A 625-nucleotide genomic window follows, 5' to 3' on the forward strand; every position below is an offset into this window, starting at 1 on the left:
CTATCTATCTATCTATCTATCTTCAACACAGAGTTTCCCTTCGGGGATCGATAAATAAAGTATTTCTGATATCTGCATATGGACAGGGCAGTAAAAGCAGTGTCTAAATTAGAGGCTGTAGTCCTTTTATGTAGGCTATTTTTTAATTAGACATATTTTCACATAGCCTATATATGCTTAATTATTAAAAGGAGAAATTATTATCTACTTCATAGTTTGTCTTACGATGAGGCTAGTTTACATTAGACCTAATCATATTTTACACTTTTACACAATTATAAAAAATATATAAAATATGACATCCCTTAATATTTAATCGGTTTTAATCGACGGTGGGATCCGTAGGGTCTCTGTAATCTTATAAGTAGGCTAAGTCATACAGACATAATTAATGTCTGTAATTTAGCCTACTTATAATTCATGTTAAGACTTAACGTTAGGTTATTTTGTCTCGATAATGAAAATGTCATGTCATGGTGACGTTCAACATTGTGGGTTAATCATTTGCGGACGTCCCATCACATTTTCTGTTTTGTTTGGTGTTTTGGGTCCTGCAGTGCACACGGTACAAACAAACTGCCAGATCTTTGGCGATGCTCCCCCTCTGAGTGACTCTCTGCTCTTC

The 625-nt window shown here is 34.9% G+C and overlaps 1 protein-coding gene across 1 annotated transcript in view; it reads right to left on the minus strand.

The window, feature by feature from the left end:
* The window catches only part of steep1 (STING1 ER exit protein 1), a 4,445-nt gene that overhangs the window by 3,173 nt on the left and 647 nt on the right, over positions 1-625 (minus strand). The window lies entirely within an intron of this gene.

This window comes from Etheostoma spectabile, chromosome 8, assembly GCF_008692095.1.
Source record: "Etheostoma spectabile isolate EspeVRDwgs_2016 chromosome 8, UIUC_Espe_1.0, whole genome shotgun sequence".
Taxonomy (NCBI): domain Eukaryota; kingdom Metazoa; phylum Chordata; class Actinopteri; order Perciformes; family Percidae; genus Etheostoma; species Etheostoma spectabile.